Below are 6,288 nucleotides of genomic sequence, written 5' to 3'. Positions count from 1 at the left end.
CAATGTTTTTATATATAAATATATATATTTTATAAATTGATGTGGGTGTCTGTCCGCCATTACGTCCTTCCGTACGTCCATATAACATTTCGGGATATCCATCTCTAATATCCACCTATACCACTTAATAAAATTTTATAATACTCTCAGAATCTTTATTACATGCATGTAGTGCCATTGTGCACCTCCTATTTTACATTTCGATCGAGCGGATATAAGGGGTTTCTCACAGCAAAACATAAATACTGCCATTCTTTCTATAACATGGGTGGTATCCACTTTTATCCGCAGCTCGTAAAGTACTACTGAATAAAATTTAATCAGACTTTCACTAATTCTTTATTACATAGTACCATTGTGCACCTCCTATTTTTCATTTCGATGCGACAGATATTTGGGGTTTCCCTTAGCAAAACGTGGACACTGATATTTTTTCTATTGAGTTTGAGGGTATCCATCTCTAATCCGAAACTCCTCCTTTAGCACTGAATAAAATTTAATGAGATTTTCACAGAATCTTTATTACATAGTGACATTGTGCACCTCTTAAATCTTATTTTCTGATTGGACAGACAATTGGTGTTACCCATAGCAAAACCTGGACACTGCCATTTTTTCTTTAACAATAGGGGCACCCCTCTCTTCTACTCCTCCTTTATCACTGAATCAAAATTAATGAGACTTTCACAGAATCTTTCTTGTAATACCTTGTGTCATTGTGCACCTCTTATTTTTCGTTTTGATCAGACAAATATTTAGGGTTTGCCTCAGCAAAACATGGACACTGCAATTCTTTCTATAATACATGTACTTGGGGGTACCCATCATTTATCCGCAACTCTCCCTATACCATTTAATAAAGTTTAATCAGACTTCCATAGAATCTTAATTATGTGCCATTGTGCACCTCTTATTTTGTTTTTTGATCGGACAGATGTTTGGGGTTTCCCATAGCAAAACATGGGCACTAATATTTTATCTTACACATTGGGGTATCCATCTCTTATCCGCATCTCCTCCTTTGCCACTGCATAAAATTTAATAAGACTTTCACAAAATTTTTATAACATAGTGGCATTGTGCGCCTCATGTTTTTTTTTTTGATCGGACAGATACTTGGGGTTTCCCTTTACAAAATCTGAACAAATCTAGCAAAAAAATGGACTTTACCTTTATATCCTGACATATGTGAGCCGGGGGGGGGGGGTAGTTATCATTTTGTAAGCTCTGTGCTCACAACTTCTAGTTTGTACTGTATTCTTCATTAAATTATTGGTATATCTAGCTATAAACACAAGAAGAGATTTTTTGCAAAAAAAAAAAAAAAAAAAAAAAAAAAAAAAAAAAAAAAAAAAAAAAAATTCTGCGGTGCTTGGAATTAAGAAGTGAATATACACAGAAAAATATTTTTCTATTTATAAACGGATTAAAACTAAGTAATGTTGAAAATAGCTGCAGATCTGTAGCTTGCTGGTCTGAAAAGATTGGGATGGACGACCAGAGAGCTACAGTGCCACCCATTGAAAAAAGTGTATATTTATTGCGCACAAAAAGCGCGCTGTTTCTTGATTTATTTCTCCGTAGATATCAAAATATTACTTACCGTGTGTTCCTAACATATTCTTTTACTGCTTCCACAACAAAACTGTATGTACATGTAAAAGTCATGTGCGAAGTGCGCTGGACCGAACTGTCTTGCCACCCAAGATGGCAGTATGTGGAGGTGAAATTTTCGATGGTCTCAATTTCAGGCCAAGGGCTATTAACAACGATTTTGGGAAATGTTTTATTTTGGAAGTAGTGAAAGAACATGTTAGGAACACACGATTTGTAATATTTTGAGAGGGCAGTTTAAATATACGGAGAAATAAATCGAGGAACAGCGCACTTTTTTGTGTGCAATAAATACACACTTCTTTCAATGGGTGGCACTGTAGCTCTCTGGTCGTCCATTCCAATTTTTTTTCAGACCAGCGAGCTACATATCTGCAGCTACGTTATATACAGTAATAAAAATACTATAGCTATCATTGAGTTTAATTATTTAGGTGTTGTAAGTAATTCGATTGAAAACTCGGAAGCATGCTTACGATCAAGGCTGAAAGTTTTTCATTTTTTTCAAGTTTAGATAATTAAAAAAATGTTTTTGATGCTCAGACTTCATATCATTTATTCGATATTTATATATGTAAATATTCTGTGAAATATGGGGTTCCACAAAGTCCATGTTGTCGAAAAGGTTCATTTAAATTTTGTAAGAATATGTTTGAAGTATGAAAGAAAACTTGTTATACTCGCTTTAGTATTGTGTGAATCAAGGATAAAAATAACATCCCTTGTCTGTTGAAGGGAAACTTGATATGGTTGTTTTAAAAAAAAGGAAATAAAAAAATTGTATTTTGCAGTCCTAGTCGGATTACGGGTTAAAAGCAATACAAATGGATGGTTAGTATTAAGCACAAACTTTCCTCTCTGGGTTTAGCTCAAGTATGGGATCAGCGTAGTTTAAAATGTGTGATGATATACAAATTTAAAGCAGATTCCTTTCTCAAATGAGTAGCTCAAAGAGGTCTATAATATTTCAATATCAAATTGATAATTATAAGCATAGCTGCAGATGTGTAGCTCGCTGGTCTGATTGAAATTGGAATGGACGACCAGAGAGCTACAGTGCCACCCATTGAAAGAAGTGTGTATTTATTGCACACAAAAAGCGCGCTGTTTCTCGATTTATTTCTCCGTATATAACTGCCATCTCAAAATATTACAAACCGTGTGTTACTAACATATTTTTTCACTACTTCCACAATAAAAGATTTCCTAAAATGGTTGTTAATAGCCCTTGGCCTGAAATTGAGACCATCGAAAATTTCACCTCCACATACTGCCATCTTGGGTGGCAAGACAATTCGGTCCAACGCACTTCGTACATGACTTTTACATGTACATACAGTTTTGTTGTGGAAGTAGTAAAAGAATATGTTAGGAACACACGGTAAGTAATATTTTGATATCTACGGAGAAATAAATCAAGGAACAGCGCACTTTTTGTGCGCAGTAAATATACACTTTTTCAATGGGTGGCACTGTAGCTCTCTGGTCGTCCATCCCAATCTTTTCAGACCAGCGAGCTACAGATCTGCAGCTATTATAAGCATTGAAGTAACATTTTTGACAGGTTTGGTCAAATACAGTCAGCTGTCATTGTTTGACACACCCTATTCAATGTATTGATTCAATGCTTATATTCATATTTTCAGATAGCATTTTTTTTTTTTAAATCAAACTGCATATGTATGAAAATATAATGCGAGAAATGTCGAGTGTTTTATTTCTTGTTATTTACAATTTCATTTTTATTACGTTTACATAACAAACTAAAAAACAGAATAGGGATGATCACATGATTCCTAACCAAAACAAAAACAAAAACAAAAACAAAACAAAACAAAACAAAACAAAACAGAAAAAAAACCTATAGTGAAATATGGTTATCATTTTGTAAGCACAGTGCCCACAGTACTTTTAGCTTTTACTATGTTGATACTTTTTACTTGGGGTTTCTAGGATTTTCGTTTGCACCACAGGAGTTGCCATACCTATCAATTTTACCGAAATTTTCACTAAATAAAAAAAATATGTAATACTATAATAATAACTCTATAATTATAGTATTACGTATTTTTTATTTATTGAAAATTTCGGTAAAATTGATAGGTATGCCGACTCCTGTTGTTTGAAATCTTCCAGTGAGGGAGTTTGTCATTTTTTTAATTATGCAAGTTAGATAAATAAAAGGAATATTACAAAAAATGTAAGGCTCTCTGCATTCATTTTAGTTACTAATTTAAAAAAAAAAAAAAAAAAGAGAGGGGAATAAAAAAAAAAAAAAAGGAGGGCTCGTCCGGGATTTGAACCCGGGACCTCTCGCACCCAAAGCGAGAATCATACCCCTAGACCAACGAGCCGCCATATCAATTGCGAAATAAACTTACAATATAACGCTACTTTCTATAAGTCATACTTAATATTTTATGCTTTAAGTATGTGTTTTTAGTGGTAGTGAAAAAAATATCCAGCGTTATTTCATGATCAATACAGTATTGCTGTTTAATTCCATTGACCTAGATATTTAATATACTGATGCCATTCGTAACTACTCGGCCATTTTCCGTTCACGGAAATGGCCGAGTAGTTACGATTGAGGTTAATCAAGTTAATGCTAAAATGAGTTATCGCTCTTTCAAGTACTGAACACATCGTAGAATGGTGTGCGCGTATACAGACTCTTTCGTACGATAGAGACAGGCAATACCGCTTTAGATATCTCAGGAAAATAGCTGAATTATCATATTGACGACTTCAAATAACTGTTATTTACCTGTTATTTATGTTTGATTAGATCTTAAAGATTGTACAATCATTTGGTGTGTATTTATTCCGATCAAGGTAAGCTGGCTCGTTGGTCTAGGGGTATGATTCTCGCTTAGGGTGCGAGAGGTCCCGGGTTCAAATCCCGGACGAGCCCAAGCATTTTTTTTCTCCTACTTAATTTTTTTTAAAAACTATTTCCCCTTATTCTTTCTTTTTGCGATTAATATGAAGAAAAAAATTATCGTAAGTTATTCCACTCGCAAATATTTTATTGTGTTCATTGTTACAGTTTGTCAGCTTGATGAACAGATTTTTGGGGGTATAATATAACATTATTTGTCTTTTATTGTGTGTATGTTGGGGGAGGGGGGTTTCAATATCAGGTATTTGATTTAGTTTTGAAAGCAGTTGTGAGGAAATACCTGTAGCTTAAAAACATCATGAGCTCATGGTAAGTAATGAGTTTTCTGTGTAATATGCTTGTAGAGATAGAAAGAAAGAAAAAATACATACATACATAAATAAATAAATGAATAAATAAATAAATAAATAATGCCTTACGAGTGCAGCATCTTTTTTATGCGAACTTTTTTGAGTTACAAATCTGCAGTAAGATCAATTTACATTTGGTACTGAAAATTCAAAATTGATAACCATTGTCAGTTAACAAGAACAAAACTTAACACGTGTCAAATCAAGCCCGGAGGTCGGCCATGATGTATATAATTATGATTGATGGTGGATAGTAATTCATCAGAGGGTACATGTGTTTAGAAAAATTAATACTATTTAGGTCACAGGTAGCTCTTTTTTACATCAAAATAGAATTGATATGGGCAGATTTTGCTGAGGAATTTGACAAAAATGGTATATGTGTTTGGCTCGTCCGGGATTTGAACCCGGGACCTCTCGCACATACCCCAAGACCAACGAGCCGGATATTTGGATTTTCTTAATCGCACATAAACATTATTAAACTCGGTAATGGTATTGCATTTGCATTTCATCATCCTTTTTGCTATGTTGTTTTCCTGACAAAGTAGAACAGAAGGTTTTCATATAAAATTTTCGACAACATTAAAGAGAAAGAAATTGATAGTAAACATAGACACAATTGTTAAAGATGGATGTTACACCAGCCTTAGTCCACAAAAGAACAACATACACGTAATTAGAAAAGAACCCTGTATTCTCTGAGTAGTGATCGTACACGGTAGGTATAAATGGCTCAAAGGATCTAATTTTAATTTGATTTGATTTCTTTGCCAATCGATTGCATTTTCATTAATGAAATAAAGAATTTCAATAAAAATGATACTGTATACCTAATATGAATTTGCTTTTGAAAAGAACCATGTGTTAAAATATAAATGTTCGCCTTCATCAGGTGTGGGGTCATCAAAGTGAAAAAAAAAACACTTCGATTTTTAAAGAAATATCTTAGGAGTGAAAAAAGAATACAAATACTGATATGTTATATTTTGAGACAAGCCGTACATTACACGTATTACACGAATATTAAAATTGCATGGTTTAAATTGTTGCATTTAAGCAATTGTGTTTTGAAAGCTGCATCTGGCATTTCGTATATAGTGAGTATGAAAATCCTAATTCTAGGGGTAATAATTGAGCATGTGTTATTAAAAACCAGTTGTATAATATGGGACTTAATTATATGTGACTTGACTTATATATTGTATAATCTCTATCATACACTATTTTGTTTTTATCACTTAAAAATATGTACAACCGTTCATTTCCTATGAATACATAAATTGTAACGTGTCATAGAATTTTTATTCTGAGCAATAAATAAATTGAATTAAATTGCATTAATGTTGAATTTTTCAACCTGCAGAAGGAATTGAATATATGAGCTGTGTTCCTCAGTTCTTCTGCAGGAACACGAGAAAC

The 6,288-nt window shown here is 33.3% G+C and overlaps 2 non-coding genes across 2 annotated transcripts; one reads left to right on the top strand and one right to left on the bottom strand.

Moving 5' to 3' along the window:
- Nucleotides 1–3,896: 3,896 nt before the first annotated feature.
- Trnap-ugg (transfer RNA proline (anticodon UGG)) lies at nt 3,897–3,968 on the bottom strand. Its single transcript has one exon. It is a non-coding gene; the product is annotated as a tRNA-Pro (tRNA).
- Nucleotides 3,969–4,456: 488 nt separating this feature from the next.
- Trnap-agg (transfer RNA proline (anticodon AGG)) lies at nt 4,457–4,528 on the top strand. Its single transcript has one exon. It is a non-coding gene; the product is annotated as a tRNA-Pro (tRNA).
- The last annotated feature ends 1,760 nt before the right edge of the window (nt 4,529–6,288 follow it).

This window comes from Saccostrea echinata, unplaced genomic scaffold (assembly GCF_033153115.1).
Source record: "Saccostrea echinata isolate AGI-Se365-2 ecotype Australia unplaced genomic scaffold, CSIRO_AGI_Sech_v1 ptg000047l, whole genome shotgun sequence".
NCBI classification, from domain to species: Eukaryota; Metazoa; Mollusca; class Bivalvia; order Ostreida; family Ostreidae; genus Saccostrea; species Saccostrea echinata.
This window is presented reverse-complemented; position numbering and strand designations above follow the sequence as displayed.